At 40.7% G+C, this 15,888-nt stretch overlaps 1 protein-coding gene across 4 annotated transcripts in view; it reads right to left on the reverse strand.

The window, feature by feature from the left end:
* The window catches only part of LOC135548115 (zinc finger protein 462-like), a 72,041-nt gene extending 56,388 nt beyond the window's left edge, over positions 1–15,653 (reverse strand). For 3 of the 4 annotated variants that reach the window (XM_064977405.1, XM_064977406.1, XM_064977403.1), the window contains exon 1: positions 15,490–15,653. The gene's annotated coding sequence lies outside the window, so the exon portion shown is untranslated. Of the gene's footprint in view, positions 1–14,679; positions 15,470–15,489 lie in introns of those variants that run through there. The other variant, XM_064977404.1, reaches the window with a different exon arrangement.
* Between the last annotated feature and the right edge of the window lie 235 nt (positions 15,654–15,888).

The following is a 15,888-nucleotide window of genomic DNA, read 5'->3' on the forward strand; positions in this document are numbered from 1 at the left end:
TACAATTAAACTGTTACCCATACTGTATAATTAATGTGTGCATACTAATACAAAATGTATACTAATACTAAACCCATACTGATGATAAATCCATACTAATACTAAACCCATACCGATGCTAAATCCATAATGATGCTAAATCCATACTGATGCTAAACACATACTAATACTAAATCCATATTGATACTAAATCCATACCAATACTAAATCCATATTGATACTAAATCCATACCGATACTAAATCCAATACTAATACTTTACTAATACTAAGGCCATACTGATACTAAAGCCATACTAATACTATACTACTACTGAACCCATTCTAATTCTTAACCCGTACTAATACTAAACCCATACTGATACTAACCCCATACCAAATCCATACTAATACCAATACTAATACTAAGTCCATTCTGGGATTGTTGAGAAGTAGACTGTTTTGAATAGGGTTTAATAATTATTTCCATGGACCATCAATTTGTAATAGTTCCTATTATGCAATTGTTTCTAGTCACCAACAGATAGCAGTATATTACCACAACCTCTAACCAATTAACTTACTATTCATCACTACCTTACAAGTTCTACTCAATAATACGTTTCACTACTTATTTACTATATACATGAGTGGTAAGTCAGGACTGATGATGTTGACCGATTTCCTTATTTCATTGTTTTATTTTACCTTTATTTAACTAGGCAAGCAAGTTAAGAACAAATTCTTATTTACAATGACGGCCTAGGAACAATGGGTTAACTGCCTGTTCAGGGGCAGAATGACAGCCTAGGAACAGTGGGTTAAATGCCTTGTTCAGGGGCAGAACGACAGATTTTTACCCTGTCAGCTCGGGATTTGGTCCAGCAACCTTTCAGTTACTGGCCCAACGCTCTAACCACTAGGCTACCTGCTGGTCTGCCACCCCTTATATGAACAATAATTCAGTAAATATTTGTAATTGTTGCATGTTGAGTCTATATTTTTGTTCAGTGTACATAATAAACTCAGCAAAAAAAGAAATGTCCTCTCACTGTCAACTGCGTTTATTTTCAGCAAACTTAACATGTGTAAATATTTGTATGAACATAACAAGATTCAACAACTGAGACAAACTGAACAAGTTCCACAGACATGTGACTAACAGAAATGGAATAATGTATCCCTGAACAAAAAGGGGGGGTCAAAATCAAAAGTAACAGTCAGTATTTGGTGTGGCCACCAGCTGCATTAACTTCTCTTGGATAGGGGGCAGCTTTTGGAATTTTGGATGAAAAGCATGCCCAAATTCAACTGCCTGCTACTCATCCCCGGAAGATAAGATATGCATATTATTAGTGGTTTTGGATAGAAAACACTCTGACGTTTCTAAAACTGTTTGAATCATGTCTGTGAGTATAACAGAACTTACGTAGCAGGTGAAACCCCGAGGACAAACCTTTCAGATTTTTTGGTTTGTTGAGGTCACTCTTTTCAATGGGTTTTCAATGGGAATCCAGATTTCTAAGGGACTTGCTTGCAGTTCCTACCGCTTCCACTGGATGTCACCAGTCTTTAGAAATTGGATGTCACTGAAGAGCACTTTTTGCCAGTCCTGTCTGGTCCAGCGATGGTGGGTTTGTGCCCATGGGTGATGCTGTTGCCGGTGATGTCTGGTGAGGACCTGCCTTACAACAGGCCTACAAGTCCAGCCTCTCTCAGCCTATTGCGGAAAGTCTGAGCACTGATGGAGGGATTGTGCGTTCCTGGTGTATCTCGGGCAGTTGTTGTTGCCGTCCTGTATCTGTCCCGCAGGTGTGATGTTCGGATGTACCGATCCTGTGCGGGTGTTGTTACACGTGGTCTGCCACGTAGCGCCGTCTTAGGCATCTCACAGTACGAACATTGCAATTTATTTCCCTGGCCACATCTGCAGTCCTCATGCCTCCTTACAGCATGCCTAAGGCACGTTCACGCAAATGAGCAGGGACCCAGTGAATCTTTCATTTTGTGTTTTTCAGAGTCAGTAGAACGGCTTCTTTAGTGTCATAACTGTGACCTTAATCGCCTTCCGTCTCTAAGCTGTTAGTGTCTTAACGACCGTTCCACAGGTGTGTGTTCATGAATTGTTTATGGTTCATTGAACAAGCATGGGAAACAGTGATTAAACCCTTTACAATGAAGAAGTGTGAAGTTATTTGGATTTTTACAAATTATCTTTGAAAGACAGGGTCCTGAAAAAGGGATGTTTCTTTTTTGCTGAGTTTGTTAAATTGTCTTTATGTTAAAATTTTCTTTAAATTTCACAACATTTTAAGCCCCACAGGCTGTCCCAAGATATGACATGAAAGTGAATTCTGACAAAGGCCCTTACTTGACTCTAAAATGTTGTATTCTATACCCATTTGAAGATAAACAAGTTATGCATGTGTTTGATAAGATTAAAGATTCTCTCTTGGGACCCAATTTAAATTTTAGGGGACCCCACATGGGTCCCGGATCCCAAGTTTGGGAACCACTGTACTACTAACTTCTCTCCCTGCTTGCTACAATTTTTCCTCTCTCTGTGTATCTCCTTTGCCTTCTTCATTGCAGCCTGACTCACCACTGTCTCTGTCTCACTACTCTCTATAAAGAAAAGGTATTTTGTTATGAGAACTTATAGTTGCCCATCTTTTGACTATAGCTAGCTTAATTTCACTCAACTCTCCTGCTGAGGTCAAGCTCCGTTCAACATTAGCTTCTAACATCATCCTTTTAGCCAGCTAGTTATAACTAGCTACCTGGCTAACAGCCAGAGCCCTTGAGCTAGTTAGCTAGCTAGACATCTGACTGAAATATCTATTTACAAGGGGATGTGTGTTTCACGGCAGAGGTCGAGAGATGTTAAAATAATTCCCACTGTCAGCGGTGTCTCTGCTACTTGCCACTGATCTGGGCTGAGGTAGTTCGTTTCACCTCTTGGTCTATGTCGTGTGCGGAATTTCCCGTTGGACAGAGTGAAGAGTGAATGTGCTGCTAACAAGGCAAATCCAGGGGGAGCAGGCAAACATAACAAGCATTCATGATTCAACTCGTTCGCAGAGGTCGGCACGATTATAACTCAGATCAAGAAGCCTTCTGGAGCGTTGATCAAAATTGGGAATGCAATAATATTTGGGTAAACGATAATCAACTAAGTAAAAAGGTGAGTAAATGCTATTCCACAAATAAAAAGCTGTGTAAACAGCTTTTACGTGTGTTTACCCTCCACTACATCCCTGGTTGAATCTGGAAAAAAACATTCATAAATGTCAATATCCTGTCAGGCAAAATTGAATCTACATTTGTCTGGCATTTTAGCTATCGATGTGACGTTTGGAGCGCGCCTAATCAGTCAGTTCTGTACCTACCTGGCTGAGTGGCAGTGTGGGTGGAATGAGCAAGCTCGCCTGGAAACCAGAGTGCCAAACACGTGAGGACATCTGCTTTACAAGACCAATACATTTCTACTATTTTTCATATTAACATATGTGATCATTTTCTGTTCTCTCTTTTTAATTCAAGTACTTTTAAAGTACCAACTTGAGAAAATGTCTGATTTTCAAGGTATTCCAGTACTTGAATTTCAGAGCTCCAAATTCAAGTACATCAAGCAACTTGTGCGAACCCTGTTTGAAACAAAATACTTACCCGAAGAAGAAAAAAACATAATATACACAAATTGTTCTCCTAAATCCATTTATTGGGGCGTCAGGGTAGCCTAGCGGTTCGAGCGTTGGACTAGTAACTGAAAGGTTGCAAGTTCGAATCCCCGAGCTGACAAGGTACAAATCTGTCGTTCTGCCCCTGAACAGGCAGTTAACCAACTGTTCCTAGGCCGTCATTGAAAATAAGAATTTGTTCTTAACTGACTTGCCTAGTAAAATAAAAGCTATATTCCACATTTCTGGAGATTAGCCAGTACACGGTTCATAACAGTGAGGAAAACAATGACTGTTTATTCTATTCCCTCTGTTCTATTCACTCAGCATCATAAGAGGACAAACCTTCCTTAAAGGATTTGATCATGTGGCTCTGCTCATTTGAGGAAGTGTCTGAAAACACACAGACATGAAGCATTGATTCCACCTGGCTGATCGATGAGGCAGCCGGCACCTATTATTATATTCAAAATTGGGGAAATATTCAGTAGGAAAAGCACCATGTCGTCCAACATATATCAACTAGAGTGTGTCCAAAATGGCACCCTATTCCCTATGCAGTGCACTAAACTGACCAGTAGTGCCCTATAGGGAATAGGTATGCCATTACAGACAGCACTGCTGGTATCATGGGCCATATGAGGTAACATCAGCCAGACATAGTCATCTCCCAGTGAATCTCTCTCTACCCGATGGGGCAGCTGCTAGTTGTGTTGGAGGTGACATCAACCCAGGCTCATAGTTTCGAGTATGAGATGTCTCCTCTAGTCTGAACCGTGGTGATATAAATTAACCATTTAGTGATTAATCTATTAAAAGGACTTAATCCAGCTAATGTTAAAACCACAGTTTGGCTGGATGATGAATCAATCAACCCACTATGGACAGATCAGGATCATCATAATTCAATATTTTACAACATTTTCTAAATGAGTTGCAAAGTGTTTTCTTATTATGATGCCTTGGCTTGAAACATTACTAAATTAGATGGTTGTATATTACAGTAATCTTCTCCACCACCAACACCACCATAATGCCTTTTATTTTAGATGAAATGTGTTCCAGGGAGCATATGGCATAGGGAGCTGAACTAGGTCAACCATTAACGAACTAACACGAAGCTTCTCAGACAGAGAACACCCAACTGAAGCCCCGCTTCTAATCTACACGGGTAGATATTTCACTGTTTGACTGACCTTAGCTAATGTATGAATGGGCCCTAGTTAATAAGGGTGCACTATAAAGGGATAGGGCTCCATTTCACATACACGCCTATGTTTATGGAGCAACAGCTCTCCGTCCCCAGAAATATTTATCTTCAATCTTCTTGTTCAACAACATTTGAATGGATCTTGGAGTAATAACAAACAAATCAATTCACCGCCAGTCAGCCTCAGATGACAGATGGTTACCTGACGTCACCCGAGCTAGCTAGCGCTCAGCTAGCTAACGCTCACTATTACTTAATATCACCACATCGCTTTCTTCTTCTTTACGGGGCCAGCCAAGCCTACTGCCTGCCTGCCTGCCGACCAAACCATTTCCCATTTTGTCTTTCCATCAAAGAGCACATCATGGCACAGTACAACCTTGCTCCGAGGATAGCGTAGCCTTTGTCTCTTATAGAAAGCTTCTATTGTTGCTCCACTGATTCTAAAAAGGGTGGTTGTGACAGAGCACTCAAGAGCAATGGCCCCTCTTGCACAAGCAGGAGATAATGGCCCCTCTTGCACAAGCAGGAGACAATGGCCCCTCTTGCACAAGCAGGAGACAATGGAACTGCAGATCAAGAAGAATGTTCTCCCATAGCTGTCCCTCTAATGTCATCTAGCAAGCTGGGTATTTCCTCATGTTAGAAAGCATCACAAACATGGTTGATACGATCTAATCATATACAATGTGCTAGTTTAATATTCTGCTAACATTAACATTTCCTGAAGCAAAAGTACAGTTGGCTTTCAAAAAGAAAGGAGAACCAATGAACTATTCATATAATGAAATGGCCTTCGTCAGGGAGTACCATATACAAGAGGTTACATTCAATAACAAACATTTCTGGATTAATCAAAAGTGAAGCCATTATCATTTCACCATCTGACTGTGTGACCTTCAAACCGAAAGGAAAAGCAATCAACAAAAGCAACAAAACATAGCATATTAAATCCTTAAAACCCTGTAGGTTGGTTTGAAGGCAGCTAAGCTAGATAAGTCTCAGCACTCTGGATCCTTCTTGCCATGCATGGCTATGGTTCAATGTCTAATCAGAATATTGCTCAACCTGCTTTAACAGAGTCACCTCACTTGGCTGGCTGCTCCCTCTGGCCTGACAGAATTATCTTCTGCATCACAGAGAGACCAGCAGAGCAGAGATTGGGTGAACAGAGCTGGCTACGCAGAGACAGAGAACTCCATTTCATAGAGCACCCACTGCAGAGCAAAACAGAGAGAACAGGGAAGTATCAGTGGCTCAGTGGCATTGGACGGTCATCCACCATTTTGTGATCCTCAAGGTCTGCATGGGCAACCCAGTCCCCCTCCCTGCCCTGCCTGCCTATACCCTGCTATCTTGTTACACAGATGGGACTGTTTAGCTAGGAGCACAGACCTGGACCAGTTTCCTTTCTCGATTTCTGCTGTCATAGCTGCCAGAGAAAGGAGAAGTGAAATGTTCTCTCTGCTCGTTGGTTGCCTTGTCACCACAAGGTCTTCTTCAGAAGACAGGTAGACAGAAGAGATTTGAGGATCACAGTTCAGCCACCACCAAATATGGAACTTAATCTCCCTTTGAGATAGCAGTCATGCTGTAGGTTAACCAAGGTTTCCAGAGAAGGCCGTGAGAAGGGTTTACTGATAACACGATGAAACACAAACATACATTTGCAGTGCTTCAGCCTACATTTGCAGTGCTTTCAAATTTAGGTAATTGGGTTTTATTTCTGATAAAACCACACAACTCAGGCTTTTAGGCTCACAGCAATAAGGTTAATTAAATATGCCATCCCCAAAAAGTATTAAGTGCACAAACTAATTGCAAGCCTTCAGCACAATTATTTAAAAAAACATTAGTATTTTTTTTAATCGGTGGAGGTACTTCTCACTTGGTTTCTCTGCCCTTTGGGTTAGATTATTCTCCATGGTCTGAGCTGATACATGTACCTTAGCAACTTCTCCAATGACGTAAACCTCACTTCTCTTTGATATTGCTCCTGCTCAAAACACCTGGTCTAGAGTGTTAAATCGCAAGGTAAAACATTCTGAATACATACAGGCACAGGTAAGCACCGTCAATGTGTCACTGTGTCAAATTATACAGCCTATTTTGTTAAAATGCCATTAATGTCATTTAATCCCTGAGGCCATATCACAGTTTTATATTTTTACATTTTAGTCATTTAGCAGATGCTCTTATCCAGTGTGACCTACAGTAGTGAGTGCATACATTTTCATACTTTTTTCAAACTGCATCACAGTGCTTGGCTTGGCATCATGTCAAGAGTCATCATTATTTTTTATTAACACACTTACTGGCTACATTAGTTGCTAGAAATGCATTAATAGTAAAGGAAATCTGTGTAGTATTGAGAAGAAGAACAAACATCTCATACTGCAAAGGCCTCAAGAAGCAATCGTTCAGCATTCATTCAGCATTCATTCACCATTCATTCATCATTCATTCAGCATTCATTCATCAATCAATCATTCGGCATTCATTCAGCATTCATTCATTCATCAATCATTCAGCATTCATTCATCAATCAATCATTCATCAATCATTCATCAATCAATCATTCATCAATCATTCAGCATTCATTCATCAATCAATCATTCATCAATCATTCAGCATTCATTCAGCATTCATTCATCAATCATTCAGCATTCATTCATCAATCAATCATTCATCAATCATTCAGCATTCATTCATCAATCAATCATTCATCAATCATTCAGCATTCATTCATCAATCATTCAGCATTCATTCATCAATCAATCATTCAGCATTCATTCATCAACCATTCAGCATTCATTCATCAATCAATCAATCATCAATCATTCAGCATTCATTCATCAATCATTCAGCATTCATTCATCAATCATTCAGCATTTATTCATCAACCAATCATTCAGCATTCATTCAGCATTTATTAATCAATCAATCATTTATCAATCATTCAGCATTCATTCATCAATCAATCATTCAGCATTCATTCATCAATCATTCAGCGCCCATTCAGCAATCATTCATCAATCGATTCAGCGACCATTCAGCAATCATTCATCATCAGAGGCACAGCCAATATGAAACAATAATAATATCCACCTCCCACACTAACAGTTAAACCACCACATAATTAAACAGTCCTCTCACACTATTTGACATTTCCATTATCTTACCCAGCTGACTGCTGCTCGCCATTCACAAGGCAGTGGAAATAATCAGAACAATGACTAATCCAGAGATCTCAATCAAAAATCAATCAAAATGGTCTGATTGTCGAAAGTTCTCTCAAGGTCAATTACAAAGCCAAAAGGTTTTTTTATTTTTTATTTTACCTTTATTTAACCAGGCAAGTCAGTTAAGAACAAATTCTTATTAAATACATAAACAAGTTGAACCACATTTACTATGTGCCCATTAAGAAATTCTTGAGTTCTTTACTACTAGTAAACACTGTAATGATACCTTACATAAATTAGGTTCTTAGATGTAGTGACCAGTGGATAGGAAAGCCACAAGCCCAGAACGTCTGTTTGAAGCAAAACTCAAGCAAACCCAAACTCAAAACTCAAGCAAAACGCAAGCTGTGGCTCTGTTTTGAAAACGTCTTGGATTGTATTTCCCAAAGGGAATGTGCTGGGTCACGGATGAATACGTAGAGTTAAAGAAAGAAAACTGAAGGATGTCCAAGGACATTCTTGGAGAATAACCAGGAAGTGTTTTTCCACAAAGACAATTAGGCCAACTTCAGCAAACCATGATGCATTCAGCATTCCACTATACAACCAAGCAATCCATAACCCATCTCTGTTTGACTTTGGCACCATTTCCCAAAGTTAGGCCAACAGAGCCGACCTACCAATGCTATGTGTCCAATTCAAAATAGATTTGAGGCTCATGGATTTCTCCCCTGAGAGGTCACACATTGCAGGCCTACAGAAAGCATGACTATTATTGGTCACTGATGACAGAAACCCACATAGGTGTGAAACAAAGGCTGTGAATAGGTTGTAACAGGATTAGCCTACTACAAGATTACATCAGTTCTCTCTCTTTCCACACATTGGGGTTTGTCCACTATGTTCAGTGCTTTCATCTCCAGAATCAAACCATTTAATAACAACATGGTTCTTCTACCTTGCTTCAGTGACGGTCATCATACTGGGCGTCCTCTATTGTTAGATCTAAGGTCAAAGCTCCGTAAATAATGTGTCCTAATCTTTTTCTCTTCATATTTGGAATATATTCTGCTCAATTTAAAGATAAACGAGAGCATGACTGATCTTAAAACAGTATTGCTCTTTATGAGGTGTAAGCAAAATTTCTCATAGTGACGTTCTTTGTGGAAGTCTTCCAAAACATTCAGCATTACTGTCATCTTCCTTTACCCGACATAGCAGATACCAGTTACAGGGTGAAGGTGAGGTTACAAGCTGGTAGGTCTTGAAGTGAACGAAGCAAGGCACATAGATACAGATCCCTCTGGTGGAAACGCGGAAGCCTAACAGAAGTATTACTTTATAGATGTGAACTTTTGGAACAGTTTTGAAACTGTTTCCGCTGTATGCTAGTCTCTCCTACTTGTATAGAAGTATCTTAAGGTCCCTCTTCAGGTGAGCCAAACCACCCTCTTGAAGAGCAACACAAGACCCATTAATATTAACTTACCAGCGAGACCTCCTTCCCAACTCCTTAAATATTTAATCAGCCTTGGACAGCTTCATTGCTCTGTAGGCTGAGGCCAGTGGATCCCCTTTACAAGACCACTCCTGTTCCCTCTCAAAGAGGGCCTTGTCCCCTGCCACTAGACTGCCTCACAAACTGGCGTCTCCAAAGAATTCCGAATTTTTCCACCGCAGCTCAGCTCGACTCGGCTGACAGAGTTGGTTTACTGTGTCTCGTTTGAGAAACTTATGAAGGATTGTGGATGAGACTGATCAGACGTGCTAACCTATGGGAAAGCTGGTGGCTACTGGCTAAGCCTATATCAGTCTGATTAAATATGGTTTACTAGATATCTTGAAAACAACATAAAGGCACATAGAGCTTCTTAAATTCAGTTCAAAATAGTCCTAGATGTCCACAGAGACTGCATGCATGTGCAATGATGCGTCATGTCTCATGATCGACACTGTGTCTGTTTAAAAAAACAACAACATGTATTTAACCTTTATTTAACGAGGCAAGTCAGTTAAGAACAAATTCTTAACTTTGTGTGCCTCATCGCTTCAAAAAATATAAGTGCACCCTGTCACATACTGAGCAGTAAAAAGAAATCTCATCAGTATATAGTGTAAGATGTTTCTACAGATCAAACAAGGAAGCTCCTTACACAGGCTGACCTTACTAGGGATGTACCCCTGGAACTAACATCTTATGTAATATAAAGTCAATATTATAAAATATTAAAAAACAGTTAAGTAACGTTATTTCATAACCCCTTCCAAAGTTGGTATACAGATAGAGAGAAGATGCCATTTGTGAACTACGACAACAGTAACCAGAATGTCACTTCCACAAGAAAATCACTTCCTTTGACAGTTTAATTTATTCTACCATGATCTGTGCTCTTGTACCTAAATACAAAATAATGCCAAGAAGAACTATAATGTGGGTAAGGTTTGAATTACTACAAGCTATTCAGAAAGCAGGTAAGATGGCAGCTGTGTTTTGCGGTGGCAAACAAAAACACTCAAAATATCCAATATTGACAGAAAGGGAGCCATTCTGAAATAGGGCCATAGCATGAACTACTAAAAGAAAGTGTGTTCACCGTTGCAGTAGGCTAGGCCCTACATCTTATGAGCCAATGCATCATGTCAAGAAAGCACTCACTGAACCATTTCAATTGGCTTTTGTGCCTCTCTCTCGTCCCTGCCACGGCCCCAGGTATCTACACTAGAGTGCATCACTCTGCCACTCTGCCCGAGCTCCATTTCATTCTTCCTATATGTCCAAACCGTCACTGAACTCAGAGGTCACATTCATTCTGTTGTCTAATTCTTCCCCTTTTCTTCAGAAGACTGAAATACCTCGCTAAAATCCTGTTATGAAATGTTTATAAAAGTGTCTCTTATGATTATAAGAACTTGACTAATGTTCACAACAGTAAATCCCTTACAACAGAATGGGGATAAAACATTACAATTATATATAATTGTATTTGTCACATTCGTCAACTACAACAAAGTGTAGTTGTAGTCGGCGCATGTAAAATGCTTACTTATTAGCCCTTACTTTTTAACTCAGCATTTTTTGGGTAAGAAAAACGTGCAAAAAAATTAAAAAATAAATAGTAACACAATAAAATAACAATAACGAGATCATAGACATAGAGTAGCGGTACCGAATCAGTGTGCAGGGGTACGAGGTAGTTGAAGTAATTGAGATGATATGTACATGTAGTTAGGAGTCAAAGTGACTCTGCAATCAGGATAGATAATAAACAGAGGAGCAGCACAGTATGTGAAGAGTGTGAAGCGTGTGTATGTGTGGAGTGCCTGTGTGTGGTGTCAATATTCATGTTTGTGTGTGTTAGCGTATGTAGTGTTTGTATGTGTGTGTTGGGGTGTCAGTGTAGTATGTGTGAGTGTGTCGGTAGAGTCCAGTGAGTGTGCATAGAGCCAGTGCATAGACCCATAGAGCCAATTGTTCTCTATGGGATACCCTTATTATTAGGAACCTGGTTGCAGTTCCAATGGCTTCCACTAGATGTCAACAGTCTTTAGAAATTGTTCGATGTTTTTCTTTTGAGAAATGAAGAAGTAGTCCTATTGATTGTAAGTGTCATTCCAGGTGGACTCTACTGTTTTGGTGCACGTAAACTGGAGCGCGCTTCACATTGTTTTTATCCGGTATTAGAAACAGTTCATTCCGTCTTAAATTTGATAGATTATTTACATTTTAGGGTACCGGAGGTTGGATTAGGAACATTGTTTGAAATGTTTGGACCAAGTTTATAGGTAACTTATTAGATACTTTGTAGGCATATTGGGCAAGTTGAAACTGGTGTATTTCTAAATCAAACGCGCCAAATAAATTGACATTTTTGGGACATTAAGAAGGACATTATCGAACAAAAGGACCATTTGTGATGTTTCTGGTACATTTTAGAGTGCCAACAGAAGAAGATCTTCAAAAGGTAAGGCATTAATTATATTGCTATTTCTGACTTTTGTTGCGCACCTGCCTGGTTGAAATATGATTTTCATGCGTTTGTATGCGGGGCGCTGTCCTCAGATAACCGCATGATTTGCTTTCGCTGTAAATTTTCGCATTTTTGAAATCTGACAGCGGCTGGATTAACAAGATGTTAAGCATTATTTTGATGTATAACATTTATATTTTCAAGAATGTTAAATATTTGAACTTGGAATTTGTGAATTTCGCGCTCTGAATTTCGTGCTCCCCAGATATTGGCCAGGTGGGACGCTACCATCCCACCTGCCCATAAGAAGTTAAATTGTGTTAGTCACATTGGCTACAGGGAGCGTGATCATACAGTCGTCAGGAACAACTGGTGCTCTTGTGCATGGTTCAGTGTTGCTAGCCTCGAAGCAAACATAGAAAGCATTTAGCTTGTCTGGTAGGCTCGCGTCACTTGGCAGTTTGCGGCTTTGTAATCCGTGATAGTTTGCAATCCCTGCCACGTGGGCGTCAGAGCCGGTGTAGTAGGATTCGATTTTAGTCCTGTATTGACGCTTAGCCTGTTTGATGGTTCGTCAGAGGGCATAGCGGGATTTCTTACAAGCGTCCGGATTAGTGTCCCGCTCCTTGAAAGTGGCAGCTCTAGCCTTTAACTCAGTTCAAATGTTGCCTGTAATCCATGACTTCTGGTGGAGATACGTACAGTCACTGTGGGGACGACGTCGTCGATGCACTTATTAATGAAGCCGGTGAATGATGTGGTAAACCCTTCAATGTCTTTGGATGCATCTCTGAACATATTGGAGTCTGTACTAGTGAAACAGTCCTGTAGTTTAACATCTGCTTCAGTGGACCACTTCCGTATTAAGCGCGTCTCTGGTACTTCCTGTTTGCCAATTTGCTTGTATGCAGGAATCAGGAGGATAGAGTTATGGTCAGATTTTGCAAATGGAGGGCGAGGGAGAGCCTTGTATGCATCTCTGTATAGGTGATCTAGGTTAATATCAATATTTGTATAGGAGTAAAAGTCGCCTTGTTTAATTTGGAAAGACTGAGGTGTTTTTGGTGGCTTAATCCTTCCTACAGCAGGCCACAAATATTTAAACATAAACACGGTAATAGCCTAATGCATTGTCAGTGCAATGAGGAAGTAGACTAAATATTTGTGCATTAATGCTAAAGAAAAACAAAACTACTTTGATAAGCAAATGCACTTTAAACCCCAGTGTCAACACACAACTTCTGGAGGTCTTGGACAATCCATCAGAATTGGGCTACTGTGTAATGCTGGAAATCTGCTAACTTCATCCAGACTGGTTGAGACTAAAAATAGCCTAGACATGGGGTTCACAGAGATGTTCTATCAGTGATCAATTGTGATCATAGCATAATATGTAGGCTATAATGCAGCTAACTTGAGTCGTAAGTATTCTTCTTCAAGGTAGAATCTATTTGCGTTGTACAGGAATGACTGATCTGTAAAAGTTCAAGACTACATCATGAAGTCTCGCAAGAACATAACTTCCCAGCAAATACCAAAATCTGCCCTGCTCTGAAGCCATCTAGCCTACATATTTTCAGTCCAAACATCCCAGCTTGCTCCTCCTTGAGAACCTGTTTCCCTTGACATGTGAGACTGAGACTAGCGCCACCATTTTGATTGCCTCCTAGCCCACAGTTGTCGCAGAGTGTATAGTTCAGTCTCCTTGTCAGCAAGATTTCCCCGTGGCCAGAGTGAGTGAGTCTGCAGGAGAGTCAGGCACACATTGCCTTTTCTTGACTGAGTGAATGACAAGGAATGTCATTCCTTCAGCCATACGGTACACACCAGTTAAACTGAGGTTGAGGAGAACTAGATGTATTGTACATGCTGAGAACATAAGTACATAAATAACAAATCGATTAACAAACGACTATTCAAACTCTAAATCTCAAAACAATGTGAAATAAAACATGTAAATGGTTCATTTCACTTTTTGGATAGCTCTGTCTATCTAATTTACCGTAGCCTAAATTGACGAATAGCCATATGGCATAGCCTGCATGGTGAGACGGTTGAAGTGTAGCAAACTGCTTTTGAAAGTTATCTACTTTACTCTCAAGAACTTTGTAAGACTGCACTCCTCTGTGTGTGTGTGAGTGTGTGTGTGTGTGTACTGTTTGGGGACCACCACTTTGTAGAGCATGAACAACCCGCAGCTACAACCAGTACATTATTAAGCATTAAAATTCCCATCTCATCCATGTGTGTCTGCGACTGTCCTCCTCTCACCAGCACATTGACAGCTCCAAACCATCACAGACTAGACCTACCACTGGGACCCATAATAACACTCCTAGCATACTCTACATTTACCCCTAAACTCAATGACAATAATAGAACAGGTGGAAAGGAAATTAATCAAATTAATCCAAAATAGAATATAATCTTCACCTTGATTTGTTCTCATAAATCACTATTAATAAAAACTAACAATACTTGGAGGTATCCATAAAGACAAACTATAGCTACATTAACCCTGTAACAACCCAGAATTGGCTGCTGTACAGGAGAAGAAAGTCAACCTTTGTTCTTCCATGAAGGCTCCTGTCTGACTCCAGGCTCTCCTCTGAGACTCATCTGCCTTCCTCCATTTTATGGTGAAGCCCCAATGACATACCTGACTTCAGAGCCTTGGCTGACAGCATAACATCCAAAACAGTTCTGCTTACAGCGCCACATCGGACTCAGAATACGTTTAAAAAAGAAGTCAAACTGATCATACGGATATTTCATCCAAGAAACTCGTAGCTAGATAGTTCCAATCATATGGAGAACCATATTAAATCCACATCAGATTAGATTGTAATTGAAGGAATAAACCATCGGCAGCATAACATAGTGGACATGGAGTGTCTGGACGTGTACCAGCGGCTATGCCAGCCAGACTGTCGCTAATGGAGGCTGGGCTCTCTCTTTCTGCTCTGGCTGGGAGTGGGAGAGGAGGTAGAGCAGTCCGTGCAATGGCTTCTCCTTGGAGCAATCGCACAACACAGCCGGGGGACCGACAGCTAAATCTCCTGACTCTTCAGACCTAGCGCAGCTCACAGCCTCGGCGTTCTTATTTCCTCCTTATCCAGTTTGACAAGAACACGAACGATAGATAGCTAGATAGCTACACGAATGGAAGGTTGGTAGAATATTGGTAGAAGAAGCTAGTTGACTTTGACTACCATGGTTTCCAGCGCCAGCCAGTTCGAGCATTCGTTTGTCCACTCGTTAATTCACGCTCGCCCAGGCTGGCTCAAGCAAGTCACCACGTCTGGTGCTACACTAACCAAGAAAGGAGATAAGCTCTTTCCAGGTCATTCACGAGGCGCTCTCTCTGTCTCCAAATTATTCCATCTATCAAACAACGACGTACTCGTGAACCATGAACCCAAACGAGCAGTGATCTTGAACAAACTGGCACATTTTATTATACACTCACAGTTACGTCTTCTTCTGGTGGAGAAGCGATCTTCTACATAAAAGTTGTCCTGTATTTCATGCGTTCGCCCGGTCTAATGGATGAACGCCATGTTTCCTGCTTCTCCTTTGCTGCAGCTGCAGATGACCTGAGATCCGCCTGTCTCTGAATAATGAGCAACCACAGAGACAAGGAAGACAATCTGCAAAGCAGGCAACACAAAGAAGTTTTGGAGACTAGCAAGCACCAGAGGGTGCACAAGAGTTTGCGATGAGACGACAGGAAAGGAGCAGCAGCAGGATGATGGTCAACGCGTGTATCCTCTGAGCAACTCATCACAACGTGTGTATCCTCTGAGCAACTCGTCACAACGCGTGTATCCTCTGAGCAACTCATCCTTCACCGAGTCAAATTAAACCC

Source organism: Oncorhynchus masou, chromosome 11, assembly GCF_036934945.1.
Source record: "Oncorhynchus masou masou isolate Uvic2021 chromosome 11, UVic_Omas_1.1, whole genome shotgun sequence".
NCBI lineage: Eukaryota > Metazoa > Chordata > Actinopteri > Salmoniformes > Salmonidae > Oncorhynchus > Oncorhynchus masou.